We start from the raw sequence: 26753 nt of genomic DNA, 5'->3' as shown, positions 1-26753 counted from the left end.
TTAAACATTTTGCAATAACTATTGCTTAAATCTATCATTCTCCTACCTCACATCCTTGTAACCATATCTAGCAACACATCTAAACATTTGAATCTCCCTCCCACAAACATGTCTTATAAGGAACCTCTCATGGTCCATGACCCGGGTCACTAGAAATGACTTCACACAAACAACAATTATGACAGCATGCAAAGCAGGCAGGTTATTCAGACTATGCGCAAAAATGCAAGGTATTCCACTATCAAGTTTTGTAAATATAAGTGCAATGCCAAGAATACGTGTGACGACTCCACAAGATTTTGCATGACTGCCTCTGATAGTTGGCGCCTTAATTCAAAGTCATGTTTCCATGCTACTCCTTAATGCCATACATACATGATAAAAAGAAGCCCTGCTACAAATTCCAGAGGTAGGTATCCCCCTTGTTCAAAATTGAGCAATACAACGCCAAAATAGAGCAAGTCTATAAGTCCAAACACTAAGAAGAAGTCAAGGCTCATTTCCATAAGGGGATCTGCCATATCAATATATAATGAGAGCGAGAAGGAATGTAGTGGCAACCATGACTCCAACAACAACAATACTTGCATATAAAGCAAACAATTGTAAGTAAAATAATAAAAATTATATATATATATATATATATATATATATATATATATATAGACACACATATATACCTTCACAAGTTTAGATTGATCTAGACTTACAAACTACGAGACTGAAGGGAGATACAGAGACAAGACACATAAAAAAAGAGGAAAATGATATTTTTATATATATTTCTTAAACACACACACACTTACTTTCACAAACAAAATAAAACATAAATATAAGATAACATAATAAGAAAGTAAAAAGTAAATAGAAGAATCATTGGATTTGGATAGACTCATGTGTGCGTGTGCGCGTGCACACACACACAAAGGGTTGTAAACGTACGGTGTCATACAGAGCGTAGGCATCTACAAATGCACTCTCTCTCTCTCTCTCTCTCTCTCTCTCTCTCACACACACACACACACACATCACACATCACACACAAAAAGGGTTGTAAACATACTGTGTCATACAGAACCTAGGCATCTACAAATCCTCTCTCTCTCTCGCGCACACACACACACACACACACACACAATCATATATATATATATAGATAGTTATATATAATATGTGTGTGTGTGTATATATATATATATATGTATGTATGCATGTATGTATCTCTCTTTCTCTCTCACGCTCCCTCTCTCTCTCTGCTCTCTGCCACCTCCCTCCCTCCCTTCCTCTATGTGTGTGTGTGTGTGTGTCCTTGAATTTCCAAGGGAAGGAAACCACGTAATGATGGGTACCAAGAGATTTGGGCAACTCAAGCCACTTAACAACTTGTAATTAAGGAAATTATGAAGAGCCCCATCATTTACAAAAACTCATGATTTATTACCATGGATCTTACCGTTTATATTCACTAGTTCATGCGGTCCACAAGTAGGTTCCATCATAGAGGCAGTGAGACAACATTTTCGTCAATGGTCTCCATTTGAGAAATTTCTACTTGTGAATATGTTGGAGCAAAGGTGAGAGGTAGAACATGCACCATGTGCATAGCTTTTCCTCAATGAACCTTGTTACCTTTGCCATTATTCTTGGACTTATTATGTGGATAGTCCTTTATTCATGTTGTTTACCCATGCAATTGAAACAAAGGCACTCTTGCTTGGCTCCTTCAAACTATTTGTTTGATAGGGGGCTCCCTTAGATCCCTTGAACTTTTTGAAGGACTCTCCTTTAGGAACCATAAATTTTCTCCTCTTAAATGTAGAGGGGTGTCACTGCGTGTGTGACGCAATTTTATAGCGTGTCTTAGTCGGAGTGCTATCATCTTCATGCAATGCATGATAACAAATATAAACATTTCTTATAGCCTCATACAGAGTCTTGGAGTGACAGGTTATAACATTGGCTTGTCAAATCTGTAGCAAGACCTTGAAGAAAAGCCATGTACTTATTGAAAATCATTGATATCATCTAGCTTTGAGATGATATCACAGTAATTGACAACATATTGTGCTAGGGAAAGTTTTCGTATCTTATATTTATCCAATGCATGCCAGCATCTTTTATTTTCATTTTGAGGCAAAAAATCTTTGCATAATGCAATTTTCAAATTCCCACCAAGTTGTAGGAGTGTTTCACTTCTCCTGGAGATGTATCCACCACATATAAGCCTTGCCTTGAAGTGTGAGAATTATCTCTATGCTTATTGCATTCACTCTCTTCTCTGCAATAAACAAGTGTCTTAAGCTTAATAGATCTTTATAAGGAGCTGAGGACTCTCTTGTTAATATAACTGGAGGGACCTTAGTCACTGGTAGTACATGAGTTCCCCCCTCCCCCGCGCCCCCCGACCTTAAGTAGTGGGAGGTGTTGGATGAACTGATGCAGCTTAGCCATGCAATTACATAGACTAATTATGCATCATTGTAAGATTGGAAACATTGCTATTTGATTGTGAAAAATTATGTTCCAATGTAGTTTGATGTGCAACTAGCTTATTAAACTCATGGAAGTCCACTAGGCCATGGTCATCACCAACAAACAACTCTTTTTTTGTGTTTTGCAATAGAAACATTTGAAGGAGTCTACTCTGCTTGGAAGTCCTTGCTCAAAGTCAATTTGTTGCTCTTCTAGTTCACTAGCCCCACATGTGTGCTTGGTTGGAAGAGAGAGAAAATGCTACCGTATTGGCAATAGCAGACACTTGCAAGAAGTTCTCTTTGTTCGTCGTCGAACTCAACCATGATGTAGATGTTGTCAAGTGCATTGCAAGTGTTGCATGCACCATGGATGAAAGAGCTGCAGCAAAGGAGATGCCGCAAGTGTTTTAGGGGAAGGTAAAAAGAAGCTCTGTCAGCAACCAACAAGCACATCAAAGCTTATGGCCATGGCTAAAAACCAATATAGCTTGTAAGAAAACTTTTTGATAATATATGTGCCACCGATTATATTTGAATATGGTGGATTTTTTAGTAAAATCAAGCTAGAAACTTTGCTAGAGAAGAATATGACAACCGTAAAAAATTCCATCAACATAGACTTCAAAGCAGATGCAATTTCACCAACGTAGACTTCTCCTAAACTTCCATTGATAATATGGTGGCTGTCATAATATGCTTCAAAGAAAAAATTGTTGTAGCATGCAAAAGTTCTCAACAAGGTTTAGGTCGAGAAAACTAGCTTTGCATAAAAAGCTTTGTGTAAAAAAAGCTTCACCGGTATTGTCACACACACACAGACTGACAGTCTTCAGCTCACTTGCTCTCTCGCTCTTCCTCCCCCTCCCTGTTTTTTCCTTTAAGTGTTAAATTCCTTTCTCCTCTCCCTCTTTCATCCTCTTTCCCTTTTCCTATGTAAAGGGGTGCATGAAGCACCCGCTTAACACTTAAAAAAATCCCCCCCCCGCCTTTGTTGGGCTCTCTCTCTCTCTCTCTCTCTCTCTCTCTCTCTCACACACACACACACACACACACACACACACACACACACACACACGCACATGCACACATACACCCCCCCCCCCCCCCCCCCTTTCTGTCCCTCCCTTGTTTTCTCTCACCCCACCCACCCCCCCACCCCCACCTTCTAACCCACACAAACCCAAACACACACTCTCTCTCTCTCTTTTTTTAATGGCTATGCCTAGTCCCATGAGGAGGAAGATGCAGGAGTTCATTGATCTCTTGTAACTCCTTATGTAATTTATGTAACATAATACAAACACACACACACACACACTCTCTCTCTCTCTCTCTCACACACACACACACTCTCTCTCTCTCTCTCTCTCTCTCTCTCTCTCTCTCTCTCTCTCTCTCTCTCTCACTCCTCACACACACACACACACACACACACACACAAAGATCATACATCATTATCTTTACTATATATATACGTGTGTGTGTATGTATGTATGCATGTATGTATGTGTGTGTGTATATATATAGGTATATTATATATATTTATATACATATCTATATATTACATACATATTTTACACACATATATATATATACACACACACATGTGTGTGTGTGTGTATATGTATATGTATATATACACACACACACACACACACACACATGCACAAAGATACATGTGGGGTGGAGGGGAGGGATGTGGGGAGAAAAGAGAGAGAGGGGGGGGGTGTCAGGACAAGGGTCCTACGGGAAAGGCTAACTTAGGGGGTCAAGGACCTAGACCATAGGGTCTCTACTGGACAAGTGTGGACAATAGGGTCATAGAGACCATAGGGTCTCTACTGGACAAGTGTGGACAAGGGATCCAATTAAAGCTAGGGCTAGGAGCTAGGCCTACATAAAGGGGGGTAGGGAGGTGGATCTCACGTCTTAGTCTCCTAGGTTCTTACATTGGTATCAGAGCTTAGGGGAGGGCATGGCTATGGAGGTGGAACATGGCTTGATCCTCCCTCATCATGTGAAAGGCACGCACATGTTCTCATTCTCTCTTCCATTGACGCAAGCAGCAAGGCTCCAAGGTCTTCTCTCACTTTTTCTCTTGCATGGAAGGTCATGCGTGCAAGACGAGCTCTTGAAGGTGAAGGAGAAGGAGCCAAGCTTTCATGGAAAGTTGTGTGTGCATACAAAGAGGGAAGAAGGGAGAGAAGGGGAGCTAAAGATAGCTCTAGCTTTTTTGCATGATTTGTTGCATGTAAAAGCAAAATCGGGCAAAAGCTCTATGACGGCCGCGCGGGAACTGCTGCTTGCACACACAAGGGTCGTCGGGAGTCATTCACGAAACTGGCCACAGAAGGCAACAACAAGAGAGCTCCCCCATGGCATGGTTTTTTGTTTCTACAACGCACCCAATCGAGCCCCCTACGGCCTCATGCGGGTGCACCTTCCTTGGCCTCTCACTGGTCACCTTAAAGGATACTTTCCATGCTCGCCCACCTCTCAAGCTTTTCTTCGACATGCCCAAGCTCATATGTGAGCACAAGGAAGCCCGCAATTCTCTATTGGATGTTTACATCATGTTGTTTGTGATCTCATCGCACAAAGGTGCATGACTTGGTGTAAGAGATTGCTCATAATTATTAACATGAGAGCAGCTTATGTTTTAAGCTTGTATTTAAGTCTATCTCCTTCTATCTCCTTACATATGGTGTAAGTGATGGGATGATGGTTGAGTGGGATGGCCGAGGAAGTGCATAAAACAGATAAACATGTACGTAAGATATACTTATGGTATGGACAAATTACCTTGGATTGCTTTATATCTGTGGCAAGATGTCTCTTCTTCATGCATGACAAAGGACATAACCCTTTAAGAACATGTATACCCTTGTATGTTTGCGGAAGGTACATCTTAGGATCCGTGATGCATGCATTGAAAGTAATTCCATGTACCATAGTGTTTGCGGGTGGCTGCGACGGACGTCCATAGCATAGCTCTCAAGCATCAACATAAATTTTTCTATACAGGGGAAGCGACTCGGATGAGGCATGGAAACTCACTGGGGTGTCAATCCTAATGGAGTGAAATCGAAGAGATGCAACCACTAACTCTACAAGAAAATCAATCGCACCAAAGACAAGTACTTTGCCTATGTCTTTCTACACAACTCTATAGTCATCACGCCCATTCACCATGCAAATCATATCGGAATCGTACGAAACTTGAAGGGAAGCTACAGGGGACTATAAGGAACATATCCTATCATTGTCACAACATTCTGGAGAGGTACAAAGATCGCGATCGTTCGTCCCACAGTACGCAAAAACAGTAAACGGATGATCCTAAAGGGTCGTTTTTGGGTCCCTAAAGCCTCTCCTAGGGTCAAAACAACATAAAATATGCATATAAACACTCAAAACAGCGATTTAAGGCCTAAACGGATGCGTTCGAAACCTTCACCGAATCTTGAATGCTTACACTTGAATGAAAGAGCAGAGTAAGAGGAACACAATGCAAGAAACAAAACTGAATTTGGATTACTGTAGCCACAAAAGCGATGATTATAAGTTTGAGCAAAGAGGAAGCTCTCTGTACGTAACGCAGTAGTCCCTTATCTTCAAAAAAATGATCTCCCCTTTCCCACTAACCTTAGTGTATTATATACCTAGGGCTTTCTAAAGTGGCCAGCGGCCAACTTCTCATGGACCTTTACATACATCATTGGAAAAATTACATCTTTGACTCAGACTTGACATAGGCAATTGTCATTAGACTTTTACAGGGTTTGATGTATTAAACATCGGAAAAATAATGTGACCACATCAAAAATTTGGCCGGCTGACCCAACGGGCGCCTTGGCTAGGTGGGCACTTGTATGTTGTTATCACCTCCAAACACTCCCCCCTTCCTAGCTTGTGTCCTCCCTTGACATGACCTTGTGCAGTCTTGTCATAGGGTTGTCTTTAGCTTTGTCTTCAAGGTTGTTCTTCATCTTGTGAAGATCGTTGTCATTGATGACGCTCAACCCTTCCTTGAGTGATGCATAGATGTCATGTTGTTGATACATGATTTGAGCTTTGATTATCGAGGCAACGTTTCTTCTTGTTGGAATTTGCCTCTTGGTTGTTGATCTTAGCTTCCGGTAAAGATGGATGTTGAAGTGTTAGATCGTGTAGAATTGATTTTCCTTGTGGCGTGGACTTTATGATGGATATTCTTTCAAGGTCCACTGCAATTTGAGTTGTTTGCAATAGGTCACCAATGTTGAAGCAATGTGTGAGCTATTTTTTATTGTTGTGGATAGCTCGCTTGCTAAATTTCTCATTGCTTGATGTTGTAGTCCATTCTTTGACTTGACATTGTTGTATGGAGATTTGTTGTCACCCTTGAAGATAAAACATGCTCTTGATAAGCATATGGAGACCTGTTGTTTTTACTCCAAGTTGTTGTTGATTGATTTGGGTAGCCCTTTCCTTATTGTTGATGTAGAAGGAATATATACAAGAAGTTGATGATGAGGTCTAGATTAGGGTCTTAAAACCTGGATGACCAAAGGGAAAAAACCCGGTGGGAAAAAAGTGCCTTTGGTATACGATCTTATTGGAGTTGATCATTTGGACTGGAAGTACCTATCATGCAAGGTGACTGCTTGGGAGAAACAAAGGAAAAGTGCCTAATGTAAGTGCCAATTATGGGACACTCTATATGCGCACAAGAGTTCTTTCAAGAAAATCATGCGGTGTGAAAAATGAGTTGTTGGGTGCTTCAAGGAACAAATGTAGCACATGTGACATCAACGGACATCTCAATAGCTTGCACGTTTCCAAGAAGGGTTTTCGATGTAGAAGCTTCTCCACTCATTCCTCACTATGCGTAGTGCGTGAGTGTCTTTTGGACTCTCTTCTTCACTTAACCAAACTTAAAATACATAGACTTGGACTCTTATTCTCACCTATACCAACATGAGCGACACAACATAAATATGCTCAACTCCTCCACCTTGAGCAATACCTAGAATAGCTAAGACTTTTAGACCACAGAGAATATTACTTGAAGCTTTGGGACTAATGCCTTGCTTATTTAGTGGCTCAGCTGCCCAAATCTTGACTTTTATGCCATGTATTTTTAATGGCGACTTGGACTTACCTGTTCATGGCCTGAAACCCAATGCCATAAGTTCTTGAGATTAAGGCCTCTATCATTGCTTTGGTCTTTGGATGCCACCATTTTGTCGAGTAGGTTGGCATATTTTGGCTCCTCTTGACTTGCTTGTTGTATGTTGATACTTCTTTGTAAAACAAGTCCTTCAGCTCTGATAGGGCTTGATGTAGCCTTTGCATTAATTTCCATGAGAAGCGATTGTCGAGATGTGTGGGTTCTCTCTGATTGAGTTTCCACTAGCAATTTTGGAACCCATCTTGTTTTTGGTCCTTGTGTGATCGTCTTTGGCATTTTATCTTCTTCTATAATATGATGGACACTAGGCTTTGGTATCCAAACCTGACGATTTCCATTGTAAAAGCCTTGATTTTGTAGTAGAAGAGGAGGGATCCATTTTGAGGTTGTTTCTCCCTTGGTTGTGCTTGATTTCCATTGGATCTTTGTTGTTGTTGATTGTCTTTGTGTGAGGTCCTTTGCTACTTGGTTGGTCTTAGTGGCTCTAGGTTGAGCAACTACTTTGGGTAACCATATTTGGGTGTTACCTTCATAGAATCCTTGTGCTTCAATTAGCTTAACTAGAATCATCTGCTGTTGCATCTGTTTGTGTTGGGTAGCTTCGTTGAAGTTTGACTTTGGTACCCATACTTGTTGTGTTGCTTTCTTGGAAGGTCTTTTCTTCTGTTCTTTTTTGTTGTTCTTTCTCCTGCTTGAGTTGTTTTTATTTTGTTGATAGCGCGTCTTGTTCCTTGTAGAACTCGTTGGTTGATGTGGGTAGTTCTAGGCTGCTACTTTAGGCTTTTTAGCCCAAACATTAGTGTTTCCTTGGAAGTAGCCTTGAGTAGTGATTGACTCATTTGATGCTATCCACCCTGTCACCTTTTGTTGTTGTGGTTGAACCCGTGTTTCATGTATCCAAACTGGGTCTTTGACTTGGATGTGCACTTTCGATACCAACACTTGATTGAAATTCTTCCACTTCTTCTGGATGCTTTTTTGTGATGGAAACTTTGGTTGGTAGACTCTTTGCTTTGGTTTCCATTGCATTGTTGATGGTGTGGCTCTTGATGTAGAGTCTTCGTGGAAAATTTGATGGAAGCTCGTTGAAGGTAAAGTCGTCTGGCGAGGTTGATATACTTCAATGTTTACCTTTGCTTTACCTTTTTCCGTGATGGTTGGTGATTTCTTCTCTGCATGGATTTGAGAAGCTTCATGGAGTCTCACCGTTGTTGTTGTTGAAGCTTTTGATTGTTGTTGAAAGAAGATGTTTCTCCAGCTTTCTGCCAGGACCAGACTCTCTTTGATATGATGGGAGTTGATTATGTGGAAAGTATCTTTATACTCTCCGGTACTCAATTTGAGTACAGCTTCTGCCACTCCAAAGCTAGGAATCGGCATTTTCGAGCTTGTGTAAAGTGTTTCTTCTAGCTCATTGATTGGTGGCTTTCCCATCATGATCCACATTCCATAAATCATTAGATTCTTTGTTGCTTCTGGATCTATTGCGGCCGAACATGTAACCTTGAGCCCTGTTTGTCCGCATAAATTGAATTTGATCATCATAGGAGATAGTCCATCTTCTTCCTTGTCCCTGTTCTTCTTTTGATCTTGCATTTGTTGAAGATTTGCCGTTGAACTTGGAAGCTTTTCTCCTTCATCCACTTTCATTTGCACCTTTTCTGGAGTCGGCTTCTTTGTTTCTTCAGGTATGTCAATAATGACATATTCTTGTGGTTTCCCTGCTTTCTTCATGTGCACTTTGGCATCATGCTCCATGACGTAGCTATCTGTTTCACCTTTTTTGCCTTCACACTCACAAATCTTGTTAGCTTCTTTCAACACCTTTATCGTAAATACGGGAGTTATATCATACACTTCCTCATCACAAAATTTAGTCGGAGTCACCTCATTCACACACACATCAAGAATCACTAGTATTTGATCCCATCCAAAGGGTTCAAATAATTGCTCTGGAAAGGGTTCCGGTATGTAAGCTTCATCGTTGATTGATCTTTCTAGGATGCAATCCTCCTTCACTGAGCTTCCACACTTCGAAGCACGACACATCCAAAGTTCTTGTTTGGTTTGTAGCCACACAGGTATCTCTTTCCCATTGGCTATAGTAGAGTCAATCTCTTCTAAAGGAGTTCTATTCACATCTCTATAGCTATGGTATTTTATGCTTATTTTTGTGGTGATCTTTTTATGTCTCAAGTAGATATAGTCATAGCCCCAATCTTGAACCATCTTAAGTTGACGCATGAAAGGTCTTCCTAAAATGATATCAAAATTGTTCCCTTTTTCAAAGTCTACTATTGCAAATGTATGTTTATATTCAATCCCACAAGAAGCCACAATAATTTGCTCTAGGATACCCAGAGGTTTTTCCTTGTATCCACCTGCAAGTTGCAACTTCATTCTAGTTTTCCTAAGCGCTGGTCTACCCCATTTTTCCCAAATTTCTTTTGTGGCTATGGCTACTCCAGCCCCACTATCAAGTATAGACAATGTTTTAACTCCTTTGTGCTCCACAGGTAAGGTGGTGTTTCCTTCTTCTCCTTCGCAATATTCCCCCACCTTGTTTATTGGCACAGGTTTAGCGTTTGCACTTTCTTGTTGAGTTTTGTTTGATTGTTCATTTGAGGATAGATCTTGAAGAGGTATCTTTAATCCCATTTTAAATTGTTGCCTAATTCATCCCATACATGTGGTTTAATCTTAAGCAGTTCAGATAGAGTAATGGTGCACTGTATTGGAGCTGACATCAACTCTTGCATACTCTTTGTATCCATCATCTTGGATATGGATTTCCTCTGAGATGGAACCACTCTAGCCTTTGAGTCTGCCTCATGTTCTCCTATGTATGAGGGTAAGGTCTTCAAGGACTCTAGTTTTCTTTCAATTGAAACTTTCGTCCCTGCATCTCCATTTAGAGATTGAATGTCTCCCTAATAGACTTCATGCCCTATATTGACCTCAATCATGGGTGTAGATTGGGAAGTCACACTTCCATCTTTTGCACTTCTAATTGCTTCCCACAATTCATTTGGCCATGGATCATCTATCTCTAGGATAGGTGCCATAAATTGTGATCTTGACCTTGCATCATTAGTGGTGTTGGCCACTACTTGATCATCTAGTTGAATATCTAGGCTGTTGGTTTCTTGTGCTGCAGTCTTTGCTTGCACATCCTTTCGTGATTCTAGCTCAATGTTTCTTTGAGTTAATGTTTCAACAACCTTTGCCTTAGGCATTTCAAATCCAACATTTTTTGGTTTTGTTTCTGGAGGTGGAATTGGTGCTTCAGGCTCCATCATTGCCTGTGCAGCTTTTACCAATTCCTTACACATTTTCAACCTCTCTATCTCTACCTCAGCATGAGGATATTTCATCCCTCATTGCTCTAGGGTTTGGTTGGGTTTTAATCTAGCCTCATATGCTTCCAATGCAGCATCTAATGGCTCTAGGACTTTGTCTACCAACACCAATCCTCCGGAAGGCACCTTCCTTGGTTTCTTATCGCTCACCACCGTTTCGTTTTCTCGTTCTTGTTTTAACTGCTCCTTTGTCTCTTGTGATTTTGTTTGTAGTGCAGTTTGATTTGTAATTGTTTTTTATTTAATTCTGTCTCTTTTGGCTTTCCAGGATTTTCTCCCAGTCCTCATTGACACACTAGTTGTTTCCCCTTGTTTGGGTTGTTGATCTTTCTCCTCATTAGCTTGGTCCTCATCATTTTCTTTTGCTTGGGCTCTAGTCACTACCTTCACAGGAATTTTGGGTTCTGCCTTTGATCCACTTAGAGAGGGTAACACTCCCACAAAATTCATTGTTGTTTTCACCTGTTTTTTTGGGTGTTTTGGACAATTTGGAACAACGTGTGTAATGGCACACTCCAAACAATATCCAATTATCTCTACATGAGAACAATTCTTGGCCCAATAATTACTTCCACACTTGTAGCATGGTCCATCTTGTTGAGTCACTGGTGGCACAATTGATGGTTGTTCTTGCTTAGCCAGAATGGTGTCTAGTCTACGCTCTTGATTGGCTATGAACATCAGAGTGTCCTCATTCAATGAATAGAGTTTTCTCATAGGTTCTTGCCCTAGCCTAGGTTGTGATACCTCAGCTCTTTGTAAAGCCCTTGGTACAACCCTATTTTGAAATAGTGGATGATTTGGTAATGGAATTTGTTTTTCTATTTGATGTCCAAATAGTATCCCCCTCATGTAGGTTTGATTATAGTTGCACTCACTCATCTCATGATTGGTCCATTTTTGCTCAATGGCACACCATTTTATTCATTGTGCTACTTGCGCTGCTAGCTCATCTAGGCTGGTTATTAATTGAGACATAACCACTTGCCTTGTGTTGGTTTCACTAGATGCTAAAGAAGCATTATCCATAGTGATCTTTGTATCACCAATTTCCTCGCCATAGGCTTTACAATTGTCAACTAGGTATAACGCTTCTCTCGTGACTTGTTCAAAGGAAGTACATCCTTTTAAGTGAAAATCTTTCTTGAGAATTTCAATTTTCAAACCCTCTATGAAGAGAATTGATAATCTTTCATCCTGTGGTAACTCGTGTTCAGGACATCTCTCTATATATTGTTTGAAGCGTAGCGATGCTTCCTTCACTCTCTCATCTTCTTTTTGCTTGAATGCATAGATTTGGGACACTGTGTTATGCTTGATTCCCCTTTTAGAGAACTCCACAACAAATTCTTGCAGCAGTTGTTCAATGTTTGAGAAGGCATTTTTGTCCAACGGCGGTTGGAACCAATTCAATGCTATCCCTTCCAAGGTCAAGCCAAATCCCTCATACTGTGTATGAAAATAAAATACTTGTTCGGCTCTTAACACTTGTTTGAACAAGGATGTGTATACGTATGGATCCCTTAATCCATCATACTTCTTCTTGACACATTTGGCCAATTGATATGGTCTCATTGGTTCTAGTTCAACCATGTATCTCAGCGTGTTGGGGTCTCTCACAAGGACATCCCTCGTTCCTTCTTCTCATCTTGGAGCAAATCCTGGTGGAATCCCCTTTGATATGCGCTATGGCATTGTTTTTGGCTGAAAGTAAGTAGGAATCGGAGTACCCTTGTATATGTATCTCTCTAAGTCAATTGGATATACAAGTTTGTACTCTCTTCCATACTTATCTACCATTAAAACTGCACTCCATTGGCATCTGTATATGTGAATGCATAGAGGTTCTTATGGGTGGTCAACTCCCTGGCATTGGGCTCTACACAGCTGTAGAAGATGTATGTATCCCCGTTTGTGAGTCTATATAATCCCTCATGAGTGTAATCTGTAAGCACTCTCTTGAATTCATTGGCTTTGATGAGCCTCACATTGGGTTTGTTGATTACCGGATGCTTTTCCTCTAAGTCTCGAGCAATTTCCACTTTTGCTCTTCCAAAATCCCGTATTTTAGCTCATTGGTTTGGCTTCTCGTGAGCTACATGATCACTTGACAAATATCCATGAGCCATGCCTTGAGGTTTGGCTTGATATGATTGATAAGCCTCATGGTCTTGTCTCAACCCTCTTGTTATGGGTGTTGCAGTATTTCTGGTTGTTTGTGTAGGTGGCATAGCTCTGAGTTGAGTGGGAAACCCTAATGATGGATGAGTTGTCATGTTTAAGCTTCACTCAATACTCTCAAGATGGTCCTTGATAAGAACACCTTGGCTTAGTGCACACAATCCCTTTTTGCCCCTGGTCAAGTCTCTAAAAAGTTAGGAATTTGTTACTTTTTGGTCTCTGGAAATTGGTCTTGGGGTACCCTAAAAGTTTGGATTTAGGACACCTAGAAAAATTCAGCTCTAAAACCAAAACCTTGGTCTAGGTGTGTGCTATTTCCCGCAAGCTTTCTTCCTAGCTATACGTGACTCAATTTGGAGTTGTCTATCAAAAGTTAGAGCACTTTTGGTGAACTGCTCTTGAAACAGCACTCAAAACAGTCTCAGGACCAGAACACAGTCTCAGTATCTTGGCCTCCCGAAGGTATTTTTAGCTCAAACTTGAGATTTGGGATGTACTGAAGTAGGTCTACAAACTTATGAAGTCAGATACCCCCACTATGTAGAGGTACACGGATCGCGATCGTTGACCCCATGTCACAGATTTGGAAGATTTTTGCACAGTAGCTAGCCCTTGATGTCTTGATACCAAGTGTCTTTGTATTTTTGAATTTGGAGATGTTTTGACCAATGAAAACCCAAATCCCAGGTGGTTTTTCAGTTATTGGCCTGATTGTGTAACTGGGACGTTTGGCCACTTTCTTTTGCTTTTTTGACCTTGCTTCTTTTGGAAAATATGTTGCACTAGATGTCAGCTACCTACACATAAATTTTCAATCCAAAATGTCACTAAGGTACACCGATCGCGATCGGTGTTCCAGCTCCTTTTTGCATGAAATTTTAGGATTTGATAGACAAGGGTATGAATAGTCTATTCCCAAACCCATTTTGCATTTGGATCACAAAAACTTGAATTTTCTCAAAATTTTGGTCTGAAGGATCAGTAATCAGTGTTTGCCCTATTTGACAACTGTCTTTTGGTTTTTTGACCCAGGTTCTTCTGAGAAAGTTGTTTGTCTAGTTATCAGCTACCTACTCACCAAGTGTCAACTCAAAATGTCAATATGGTACACCGATCGCGATCGTAGCTTTGAGCCCAAATTGGATGAAACTTGTGTATATGGTAGACAATGATGTGTACAGTCTACTCCCCAAATCTTTTTGAATTTGGACAAGAAAAAGTCATTTTCTTGGTCTGCTGCAGTGGTTTCCTGACTCTCTGCTGTTTTTGGCTTTTTTTTTTTGAATTTTGAAAATTCTTGGTATCTTATATAACCTAGGTGTATGTGTGGGTAAAGTCTGGTCAAAATCTGGCACTGAGGTACACCAATCGCGATCGTAGTTTGGAGCCCAAATTGAATGAAACTTCATCGGCTTGTTCACTAGGCTATTTTAAGACTACATGTCAAATCTTTTTGTATTTGGACTCAAAAAAGTCAAGAATTTACCATTTCTTGGCTGGAAGTGTCTGTTTTCCAGAATCTGTCAGTTTGATCTGATTTTGATGCTTGATTTGGGATTTGAAAGCTATCTGGGATTGTCCTGTGTACAGGCTATCCCTCTGTATGGTTTCTTCCTAGTTTGATGTGTTTTGGTCTACTGAAAATCAATTTCTATGCCAGTTAAGCAATTTTTGACTTGGATCTGTATTCAGTGGTTTTGACCTGTTTCTTGTGGTTTTTGACCCTAGGTCCTTTAGACTTTTATGTTTGTATATACTTGGGGAGTCCACAAATGAAATCTGGTCAAAATCTGGCACTTAGGTACACCGATCGCGATCGTAGTTCTGAGCCCAAATTAGACCAAATTTGGCATGCTTGTAGACACTAATGTTTTAAGGCTATCCCCCAAGTCTTTTTGCATTTGGATCACCAAAAGTCAAGATTTTGCACTTTCTGGGTTTGTCAGGCTAGTTTTACCCAAGTGGCCCGATTTCCTTGATTTTTGATGTTTTTGGGTGTGGTTGTTTTAGACAAACTTGTTCAGAATCTTATCAGGAAGGCACATGTCAAATCTTGTACAATTCTGACACTGAGGTACACCAATCACGATCGTAGTACAGAGGCCAAATCATACCAATTTTGGTGTGCTTGTAGACACAGGTGTTCTAAGGCTATTCCCCAAGTCACTTTGCATTTGGATCACTAAAAGCCAACATTTTGCACTTTCTGGGTTTGTCAAGCTGGTTTTGTCCAAGTGGCCTGATTTTCTTGTTTTTTGATGTTTTCGGGTGTGGTTGTTTTAGACAAACTTGTTCGGAATCTTATCACGAAGGCACATGTCAAATCTTGTACAATTCTAACACTGAGGTACACCGATCGCAATCGTAGTACAAAGGCCAAATCTAATGAAATTTTACAGGCTCTCACTGAGAAGTATTTCCCAGTGTTTGGTGCCACCACTTTGTGATTTGAATCAATTTCAGCTCTGTTTGGTCAGATTTTTTAATTTCAGTCTTATGGCCCTTTTGCCAAAGTTATGGTTTTCTGGTGTTTTTGACTCTATCTTTTGCCCCAAATCTGACTAGAATGTGATTTACTTATCCTACTCCTAAGTACAGAAATGAAAGAACATAAGAAAATGAATCAAACAAAACAAACAGGATAAAAAATGGATGATGGATTAGTAGTCAATCGATACAAAGAAATTTGAAGAGAAAAAATGCTTAAAGCAACCTCACTCACAACTCCCTATATCTCTCAAGAGTAGATCTAGCCAGTCCCCCGACCCTAGACTCCACTAAGCACTAAACCTCTGTCTAGATGCTTCACTGAAATGTAAATGGAATGGAAATTATCTTTTGGAACAATAAGAAAACTCGGAATACGCACTCGGTCACTCATCACCTAAGATTCATTCCCTGGCAACGGCGCCAATGTTTGCGGGTCGCCACGACGGACGTCCATAGCATAGCTCTCAAGCATCAACATAAATTTATCGATACAGGGGAAGCGACTCGGATGAGGCATGGAAACTCACTAGGGTGTCAATCCTAATGGAGTGAACTCGAAGAGATGAAACTACTAACTCTACAAGAAAATCAATCGCACCAAATCCAAGTAATTTGCCTATGTCTTTCTACACAGCTTTACAGTCATCACGCTCGTTCACCATGCAAATCATATCGGAATCGCACAAAACTTGAAGGGAAGCTACAGGGGACTATAAGGAACATATCCTATCACTGTCTCACAGCATGCTGAAGAGGTACAAAGATCGCGATGGTTCGTCCCACAGTACGTAGAAATAGTAAACTGATGATCCTAAAGGGTCGTTTTTAGGTCCCTAAAGCCTCTCCTAAGGTCAAAACAACATAAAATACGCATATAAACACTCAAAACAACGATTTAAGGCCTAAACGGATGCGTTTGAAACCTTCACCGAATCTTGAATGCTTACACTTGAATGAAAGAGTAGAGTAAGAGAAACACAATGCAAGAAACAAAACTGAATTTGGATTACCGTAGCCACAGAAGCGATGATTACAAGTTTGAGCAAAGAGGAAGCTCTCTGTACGTAACGCAGTAGTCCCTTATCTTCAAAAAAATGATCTCCCCTTTCCCACTTACCTTAGTGTATTATATACCTAGGGCTTTCTAAAGTGGCCGATGGCCAACTTCTCATGGACCTTTACATACATCATTGGAAAAATTATATCTTTGACTCAGACTTGATATAGGCAATTCTCATTAGACTTTTACACGGTTTGATGTATTAAACATCAGAAAAATAATGTGACCACATCAAAACTTTGGCCGGCTGACCCAACGGGCGCCTTGGCTAGGTGGGCACTTGTATGTTGTTATCACCTCCAAACACATAGTATACTCCACTATGCCCTACAGCTACAAAAGGTGCTTATTAAGGGAGGTAAGCAAGGTATTGCATTGATACCTATGCATCATACTCATGCATATGAGAGAAGTCTTAGTAAAGATGAAGTTATGTATGCTTCAATGTATGCACCACATGGATGGAATGTTGGTGGCTTGCAAGATGCAAGTATAGAATCAACTGAGTGTATTGGATACATCATGTATCTATTTACTCAGCTAAAGCACAAGCAAGGTTAGACAAGCACCGTTTGTTTAACATGTAGCTAGGCTATGAGTCATGTTTCTTACAAGGAGGCAAGTATGAGCTTATTTCTTGTAAGATCAACCGTTTCACTTCAATGTTGGGTTTCAAGAGCAGTTACACAAGCTATGCACAAGGTTGCAAATGCTGTGTATATAGAGTTTTTATCATCTTGACAGATAGATGGCAATATTTTTGATTTACCGGATTGGCCTTTATTTTTTCCACTTTTAATTGGAATCATGATCTTGATTTCTTATGGAATTTATGTTGCCTCATCTATTTTCGATGGCTCATTTATGATTAAGTCTATCTCGAGCTTTGGGATCAATAGTTTATTTTGGCATTTATCTTGTCACTGTTATTCGGCTCATATATGGTTATATGTAAGGAATCTCTCACCCATGACAATTTAGTTATGTCACTATTTTATGGACATATTTTGAAACCGGAGGAAAAGTTTCTCCAACCCAACACTCAAGTGAACATGATCATTTTATCATGACACTCAATTCAAGGAGTTTAAGTCATGCTGATGAATTCATGGTCTTAGTGAACAAGTATTGTTTAACTATGCTACAAATTCTCAGGCTTCTAGAGGAGACATGTTGTTCCAACATGCTTCAAGATTCATGGAATATGCATGGGCAAAGGTTGTCACCAAGATGTAGGAATTCAAGGAATTCATGCGTGGAGTAAGATAATGAGGGCCGCTCTCACTCTTGTCACTGAGTGTTTAAGTATCTCCACATATAAGTACTTTGTGTACTTCACAGACATTGGAGAGGGGGAATGGGGGAACCCGCCCGACACAAACACAAGGGCCTCTCTATAGCTCAGGGTATTCACAACACCCCTATCCTCTCAGAAAACACCTTCGAACACACGACTCACACTAGTAGACCATCGCCTGCTCGATTGCCACTCCTCATACACTCCACAAATCCACCACACACGGCACACCTACTACCACTGCCTGTCTCCACCCTTACACACACTCACAACAACTCAATCTCACTCTCTCACTCAAAACACCATCGGTGCCGGGGGGGCACACATTTCCACACAGCCGGCACCGAGGAGAACCGTGAAAGCTGGAGAAAGAGAAGGGGGGAAGGAGAAACAACAACAAGACGATGTAAAAATGGCTCGATTGCACTTCACCAAACACTTATACAGACTCACACTGCCATCACCATGGCCATTTACACAAGAGAGATACAAAGGGCTTTGACAGGTACACTCGTCTATTCAAAAGATTTACTTTGCAGGCCTCCAAGAGCACTCAAAAGCCAAGAAACATCTAAGCCAACAAGTTAAGAAGAAGCCCCTAATTTGATTAATTTTTTTCTTTTATAGGAGGAGTCTTCAGTTTGGGAAAACTGCTCCTCAATTGGTCCATATGGCACCCATTTTTGGTATCTTTTGGGAAGGGGGCACCGCCTTTCTCTCTCTGCTCCCTTTCTCTCTTTTGCACTTGGGGGGTGCAATAGCGATGTCGCTATTGCCTCTTGGAATTTTTAGTTTTTTTACTTTCCTTCACCTTCATTTTTACCCTCTTTGGGCTTATCCTTGCACTGCTTGATTTTTTGACTTTTTGACCATCTCAGTCCGGCTCATCCTTTGCTTCTTGCTTGGCCCACTTAGCCTTGCCTTTGCCCAGCCTTGGATTGGCTTTGCACACTTTGAAGGCCTCCGAGATCCCTCTCTCTTTTTCACCTTGTCTGCTACGGGAACTCCTCCCTTTGCACCCAATCCTACGGCCACCTTTGGCCTCTATCTCTCTCTCTCTCTCTCTCTCTCTCTCTCTCTCTCTCTCTCTCTCTCTCTCTATGCGGAAACCATCCCCTATCCCTTGGCTGCCTAGGGCCTTGGAACCCGTCCTAGCCTTTTGCACTGCACTTGACTGCACCCTTTTCCTGGAATAGACCACCTGCTAGCTTTGACTAACTTTGGCTGCACCATCATTGCCCACTGTAAGAACTAGGAGCTAGACTCTAGGATCCTCCTCCCAACCTCCCTTTATATAGGCGGGCTCCTAGCCCCTTGCCTAGACAGATCCCCTGTCCACACTGCCTAGCCCGACCCTTGGCCGTAGTCCATGACTATCCTAGTTGTTAGGGTACAGGACCCTTGTACTGACCTTACTCCCCCCTTAAAGAAGAGTTTTCGTCCTTGAAAACAAAAGTGGGAAACTTCTTCTTAAGAACACTAATGTTTTCCCAAGTGGCACCTTCTTCAAGTCGGTCTTTCCACTTGATTAAGGCTTGTTGTCATACATGATGGCGTGTATGCAACTCATGGTAATCCATAACACGTTCACGTTCATGCGGTAACGTAGGAGGTTCAATGTAATCGACCAAAACCTATTGGTAAATGACGTTGTCGTCCCCATGTAACCGCTTTCGTAGGTGGCTTACATGAAACACCGTATGAATGCGAGAGTGTGATGGTAGGAGTAGTTTGTAGGCACGATCACCAACTTGCTTGAGTATTTTGAAAGGCCCACAATATCGGGGAGATAATTTGGGTGTTAGTCTAGTTTTCGGACTTTCTAAATGTTCTGGCACCCGTAAAAATACTTCCTCCCCTTCTTCAAAGGTAACTCGCCGACGTTTCTCATCAGTGTATTTCTTATACCGATCTTGTGCTTGTCGGACATTCTGAGGAGCAAGTTTCAGCATATCCATGTGGTCTTGGAGAAAATCCTTAACCTGTTGGAGTGTTTCGGTTGCCAACCCCACCGTAACTGGTGACCTAGGTTGAAACCCGTACATGAGCATGAAAGGACTGAAGCCTGTTGTGACATGCTTAGAACTTTTGTAGGAAAACTCGAGAACAGGTAAGTATTCTTCCCAATTTGTCTGTTTTTTTCTAACGTATGCTCTAAGCATATCCCTATCACCTGGTTAACCCGTTTCGCTTAACCATCTGTTTCTAGATGGTCAGCTGTACTGAGGTTGAGTTGTGTATCCAATCGTTTAGATACAACTCTCCAAAAGTGGCTGTTAAACTTTGGGTCATGGTCACTAACAATATTACTTGGCAGCCCATACAATTTGTATAGATTGTCCACAAATTATCTTGCTAGTTCCCGTGTCCTAACCGTTGATTTGGTCGGAATAAAATTACAGATTTTAGTCAACCTGTCTACCACCACCCATACTAAGTCATGACCTCGTATAGTGGTTGGTAAACCTACTATGAAATCCATGGAGATACTTTCCCATTTTCCATTGGGAATTTAGGCGCTTTGCTTTGTTAACTTGACATTTCTGGCAATGCAAGGCATACACTTGAACAAATCCATGTAGGCCTAGCCAGTAAAATTGTCGTCTTACGAGAGAATAAGTTTTTCTAATCCCCGAGTGCCCTGCACTTGGACTATCGTGACATTCATAAAGAATTTGGCGCCGAATGTCTGTGTCCGTCAGTACACAAACTCTCCCCTTGTGGAGTAGGTACCCATTGTCGATGATAAAATGCTTCCATCACTATAGTTCATCACTTGATAAAGGAGAACTAGGTGTGGAGGTTAGCTGTGCACTACCCGCATTGGAGTGAGAAGGATCCCTCTTTTGAACATGGTTCCACACTTTGGAATATGTTTCATCTTGCTCATATTTGCCCTTGAGAGATTCTAAAAATTCACTACGAAGTTCCGTGAACAAGAGCGAATTGATCTTTGGCATTCGACTGAGAACATCTACCACTATATTGTATTGTCCTTTGCGATACCTTAACTTGGCGTCATATTCTTAAAGGATCTCGGCCCACCTGTCTTTTCGACCCTTTAAATCTGTTTTTTGTGTAAACCATTTGATGCTTGAACTGAGCACCATACATATAGTGACGCCATGTCTTTAAGGAAGAAACTATTGCATAGAGTTCACGTTCGTAAGCAGAATAATTCTTCTGAGCTGCATCCAGCTTCTTACTTTGTCCTGTCTTGTAACAGGACGGCTCCAATAGCACGGTCACTGGCATCCGTTTCCAAGACGAATGGTTTCAAAGGATCTACAATAGCCAGTATAGGAGTTGTAGCGGAACCCCACTCTTCTGTTGAGCGGAACCCCACTGAAAAGCCTTACCTTTGCCTTTTAGTTGGTCCGTCATAGGTACAGCAAGGTGAGCATAGTTTTTAACGAACCGTCGGTAAAAACCTGTGAAGCCTAAAAAGACCTGTAATTCTTTCAGATTTTTTGGAAGTGGCCATTTTCGGATGTTATCCACTTTGGATTGATCCATGTATAGGCCATTAGCTGAAATGACATGCCCTAAATAATAAATTTCTTCCTTGAGGAAATCACATTTAGATTCTTTGGCATATAAGTTGTTTGCACGTAGCAACTCAAACACCTGCCTGAGATGTTGTAAGTGCTCTTCTTCAAAATCACTATAAACTAGAATGTCATCGAGGAACACAATGACAAATTTGCCCAAATATGGTTTCAAGACACTTTCCGTAAGTGTCATGAATGTCGCGGGCGCATTGGTTAACCCGAAGGGCATCACCAAAAACTCGTAATGTCCAGACCGTGTTCGGAATGCAGTCTTAGGTATATCTGCAAGCCGGATACGGACTTGGTGATATCTTGACCTCAAGTCAATTTTTGAAAAAATTCATTTAGGAGTTAGCTTATCAAATAACTCATCAACCCTTGGCAATGGGTATTTGTTCTTAACTGTAACTGCATTTAAGCCTCGGTAGTCTACGCACATGCGCATACTGTCGTCCTTTTTCTTCACCAAAATTATAGGCGAAGCCTATGGTGAAGAACTGGGTTGAATAAACCCTCTGCTAAGGTAGTCAGCAAGCTGGCGTTCTACCTCAGTAGCCTCTGAGTAACTCATACGGTAAGGTGGTTTACTAATAGGTTTACAGCCTACAGCCACATCAATGCCATGTTGCACTGAGCGTGTTGATGGTAAATCTGATGGCAAATCATCAGGAAAAACATCTTGAAATTCCTTTAACAATTTTTGTAACTGATTAGCAACGTTTGCTTGTATAGAATTAGAAATTGGTGGAATAGAGGAGAGAGAAGCATGCGGCGTTGAGGAATGTTCAACATACTCAATGTTGAAAAGAAAATGAGATAGTGAGTAACACAAGAAAACCTGTTCTATTTCATTATAAAAAACGAGCTACACAAGCTCGGCAATACAAATCAGTGGGGTGATGATGGTATATCATTTTCTCCTAACAACAACACATGTGTGCCATGGGAATCGAACATCAAACCGTTGTGCTCATATCTACACTTTAGCGATGGTCCTAGGCTATGCAACCACTCCCTACCAAGAACCACATCAGCCCTTTCCATGTTCATAACTTGAAAATCCAAACAAGTAGAGTACCCTTGTACTTCGAATGGAAGAGCTCGGCATTGAGTATCCCATACTTCACTGTCATGTCCATTCATCATTGCTACCTTGTAGCGGTGGGTACTCGCAGTTTGAGGCAGTTTGAGCTTTTTCACCAATCCATAATTGATGAAATTGTGCATAGCACCATCATCTACCAAGATGCTCACCTTATGCCCTTATAGAGATCCGTGCATACGTACTAACTCATGTGGTCCAAAGGTCTGTTGCCACATGGAAGTTGTGAGATAGCATTCATGCACCACCTCAGTGTGTGTTACTTCCACTGTAGAGAACTTGGAGGAAGACTTGAGAGGCAGTAGTTGCACCATGTGCATTGATTTTTCCTTCCCCTTGGAGAGAAGATTTCCCCTTGGGACAATCCTTTTTGCCATGGCCTCTTCCTAAGCATTGAAAACATAGCTTCTCTTTCTTGGCCTTTTCAAAATCCTCAGGGGAGAGAGGACCCCTGGACCCCTTGGGTTTTTTAGATGCATCTAAATTAGCAACTATAAATTTTCTTTTATTGTGCCTGTATTAAGTGCGTGTGTCACTATGTGTACTAGCAGGCACGTTACTGTTATGTGTTTTCTTATCATCAGGGTCATCATGAATATTTGCTTTCACTATGGCTTCCTCAAGTGTTTTAGGGTCCTAAGATTTGACATACTTCTTAAGTTTTGGAGTCAGACCTCGTATGAACCTTCGTACTGTTGAAAGGTATCCAATCCTTCCAACTTGAGGATAATGTCCCTATAGTGAGAGATATGTTCGAGGAGTGACGAAAATTGGTGCATGGAACACGTGTCCCAAGCAGTCCAATCCCGATCAGCCTCGTTTGTAGGCAAAAATTCCTTGCCAAACATTGATTCAAAGTCTTTCCAACTCTATGGTATGATGTTCTTCTCCTTGAGAGACATCCACCATTTGTAGGCCTTGACTTCCAGAGTTAAGCTCGTTTGCAGAGCTCTTACTGCATCCGGAGTGTGCCGTAAGGGATAAATTCCATCCCATTTATTGAGAAATATGTTCACTGCATCCTTATTGCGGTCCCGGTCTTCGCCTTTGAAAATTGGTGGTTTAAAATTCTTCAACAAACAATCTACCTCTTTGGCAGTGAGAGTATGCAGTGTTTCATTAATTGGGCCTTGCCCTTGTGTTCCAACATGCTCATGCGTGTGGGTGTCAGCCGAACTTAGTCTGCTGTTGCATCAATTGAATGACTAAAGTGCAAAGTTTAGTAACATTTTCATTTAAAGCCTTAAAATTTTCTTCCATGACTCTCATGCGTGTCTGAAGTGCACGAACTTCCTGAATATCGAGCAATTCATAAGTATCTTCTCCTGCCGTAGTGTCGCGGGTACTCTCCTTGAGAGTATCCGGCCGCGAGCCATCATTGGCAGGATCGGGAGTACTTTTCTCGAAATCGAATGTCATGTTGATATCCGAATCCATGGCTACACAGTGCAGTGTAAGAAGTACTCAGAAAAAATACCTGATGCTCGTAGCTCATGCAAAGTATAGCGAACTCCGTGTCGTAGTAGTGAGTCATCGTAGCACATAATTGAATTATGCCCCGTATATTGTTGAAGCTTTACCTTTGAGTCGAAGCTTAATTGAAATTGAACATCCCACCGTGTATGGTTGAAGCTTAATATAATCGTTGAAGCTTAATTGTTGGAACCGTCAACGATTATATTGCTTGGATGACTCTTGGAGTTGTCACTCAAAAAATCTCCAGATGATGTAATTTTTTGCAGGTACTGAGTGTAATCTCGACCTCGGGAGATTCGACTCGAAGCCGAGAGTTTTCCTTGCTTGAATTGCTCGGGCTTGGTTCATCGGTTCGACTTGCTGAATTTCCTGTGGGAAAGGCTACTTGCAGTGGACAAGGTTTAAGTTCAATGGCCAAAGGCCTCCTAAATGTGAAAATAGCGTGGTTTTTTTGAAGCCAAAGTTGTAGGCAGCGTGATGAAAATTGCGCGCTACCAGATGATGATGGCGGGGCTCGCCGAGGCTGGCTATGGCCGAAAGGTGATAACACACGGGTCTACTGCTCCATGGCGCCCCCCCCAAGCCTAGAAGCTCCCGATTTCCTACACCCTACTCAGTTCCCAAATGGGCAAGGTGTCCCGTTTTGGAAAAAAACTATCTTCTTTTGGAAAAGCCCCCAAAAGAGCCACTGTTCTCACCAAAATAGCTTGCTTTTAGGGATCTAAAGAGACCGCGCCAAGAGAGAGATTGTAAGAGACACCTAGGCTCTGATACCAGTGTAAGAACTAGGAACTAGACTCTAGGATCCTCCTCCCAACCTCCCTTTATATAGGCGGGCTCCTATCCCCTTGCCCTAGACGGATCCCATGTCCACACTGCCTAGCCCGACCCTTGGCCGTAGTCCATGACTATCCTAGTTGTTAGGGTACAGGACCCTTGTCCTGACACCCACCCCCTCGTTGAACATTTATGTTCAACCACACATGGCCTTATGGCACTAAAAAGATGCACACCAAAAACAGACTCTCTGTACACTGCAAAAGCACCTCATATGTACAAAACTAACACCTGTAACCTGCTGTCTTTGCTCATGCGGGTTTCCCAACCCCCTGCTTTACGTGTCAACACCCACCAGGGTCAAACACCTTAGATTGGTGCCTTCCATCCACCTGCAACAATCTAACATAGTGCCACTCCAAGGCACACACGCAACTGCATATCCACATTGCCAACATCATACCCCTACCACTCCAAGCACTCCTTGGCAAATTTCCCACTCGCAACCAAGCATTTCCAAGAGCACTTAATAGAGCAGCTTCGTGCTCACCATCCAAAGACATACCTGACACATCCTCCCAGCCATGTAAATCTAGATCCTCATCTAGCAGATCTTGCACCTTCTCAACAGCATACTGCACAACTGCTTTTATCACCATTCCTTTCAACCACCACTCAAAAACCTCCTTAGAAAGCTTGGACACTACCTTGGATTCTGCACCACCTGTCATAGAGGGCATTGACTGTGTAGGAAGCACCTCTAACTTTGACTCTGCATTGCCCTTCTCACCTGCCATGAACTCAATTCTAGCATCGTCGAGCTCCTCCTCGTCAATTGGCACTTCAAGGTCAATAAGCACCACCTGCTTGTGGACTTCAATCACCTGCTCTTCTACTGCTGCATCATCAATCTCTGCCAAGGAAGAGAGAAACTCGTTCTCTATCACATCCGCCTTGTCCTCTTCCATAGGTACAACTGCTCTATCCCTTTTGGAAAAATTTTGCACCTATTGCACCACTATGGAATACTGTACTGCTACCTTCATCAGCATGGCCATTAGCATGGTAGTGCACACCAGCTTTACTTGCACATCAATACCTGTAGGCCTAAATTGCTCCACTTAGTCTTCAATAAGCGACTTGGCTTGCACTTCATGTTGCTCCTTGCACATATTCATTGCCTCTCCACTCACATGTAAGAGGTCGAACTCATCATACCTGGATTGGGACGACTAGGTCTCCCAACTCGTGTCTGCGTCCATAGAGCTTCTGTCACTCAACCCAGTCTCCTCTTCGGTTTCAATCTCGGGAATCTTCTCTATCTTCACCGCTTCGACCTCATCTGCAAACCTCACTCCTTGCTCTTTTCCGCACTTCAATGGAGCCTCAACAGCCGCACTCGAACTTGGCATCATACCCTTTATCCCCTCGGGAACCACCTGCACTTCCTCCACAATTGGAACCTCTCTAGCCGGCATCTTTGGCATAGGAACCATCTTATCTCTCTGTAGACAAAGAACCCTTGGTTCTTCTCACACCTACACTCCTCTTTGCACGATTTGTGGCTCAGCTACCACCGCATCACATTGCTTTGGCATCACAAGACCTTGCAAACACTGCCTAGCCTCGCGCTTCTTCAAAATCTTCTTGGTTCGCCCTCTTGCTAGAGCTACTGCCTCCTCATATGACATTGGGCCATCTATCTCCAATTTATCTCACACTTCCTCATGCAGGCAATCCATGAATTTACACAATTTCAAAGAACTGGCATTTTCTGCAAGGGGCTTCTAATTCCCACTCGAACACTTGAAAA

General features: G+C 41.7%; 1 pseudogene; it reads right to left on the bottom strand.

Annotated features, from left to right (window-relative positions):
* Positions 1–25599, bottom strand: LOC147461042 (putative potassium transporter 12; annotated as a pseudogene).
* Positions 25600–26753: the final 1154 nt, after the last annotated feature.

The sequence above is a fragment of the Adiantum capillus-veneris genome, chromosome 3, assembly GCF_014529385.1.
Source record: "Adiantum capillus-veneris isolate H3 chromosome 3, ASM1452938v2, whole genome shotgun sequence".
Lineage (NCBI taxonomy): Eukaryota > Viridiplantae > Streptophyta > Polypodiopsida > Polypodiales > Pteridaceae > Adiantum > Adiantum capillus-veneris.
Note: the sequence above shows the minus strand (reverse complement) of the source record. Positions and strands in the feature narration are given on the sequence as shown.